This window comes from Zonotrichia albicollis, chromosome 1 (genome assembly GCF_047830755.1).
Source record: "Zonotrichia albicollis isolate bZonAlb1 chromosome 1, bZonAlb1.hap1, whole genome shotgun sequence".
In the NCBI taxonomy this organism is placed as follows: Eukaryota; Metazoa; Chordata; class Aves; order Passeriformes; family Passerellidae; genus Zonotrichia; species Zonotrichia albicollis.
In genome coordinates, this window is record NC_133819.1 from 60,032,786 (window position 1) to 60,033,587 (window position 802).

Sequence of the window (802 nt, forward strand, 5' to 3'; positions counted from 1 at the left end):
ACTGTTCTTTCTTCAGCACTCCCACTTGGAATGAAACAATCTTCCTATTTAGAATTTATCAAGACTTTACTACCAGTTATCTGACTTCATTAATGGTTCCTAAAAACTGAGGAGGTTACTAAAACTGGGTTTTTTTGTTTATAGCTCCATGTGGCATGATGAAATTAATCTTTTGAAGCAGCCCATGAATTCAACCCAAAACTCATTAGTATTCCAGACTAAGTATAAGGAAGCAAACTTCTCCCTGGCAAGGACAACAGATGTGCTGTACATCAAAACTGCTTTTCTATTTTTATTAATATTTACAAAATAATGTAAATTCATAACATTTGTCTGCTTGCAAATAGCAATAGTACAAAACCCCTCAATTTCAGCACTGATGTATTATAAAAGTTTTATTTTGGAATTACTGAAAAGCACACCTTATCCAGTATTTTTTTCACCCTATGAGATATACACATCATATTAAAAAATACAAGTATTATCTTTCCTTTGTGCTTCAAGATACAAGGGATCACAAGAACATACATCTTTTTCAAATCCAGGGTAGAAGTTTTGTAAATGAGCATTCTACTGGAACTATCAAGTACTGTTACTCTGAAAATAAATGCTCCCTGCAGTGATTAAAAAAAGATTTTAAAATATGGGGAAATGTTTAAAACAATTTCTACAGATTATTAGCATTTGGAGATGGAAAACACAATAATTCCTGATTAATGCAGTTCTTTTTTTTCTTCCTTAGAGATGTTCAGGTCTTAGCCTGAACAGTAGATAACAGAATAATTATCTACAGAACTCGGTG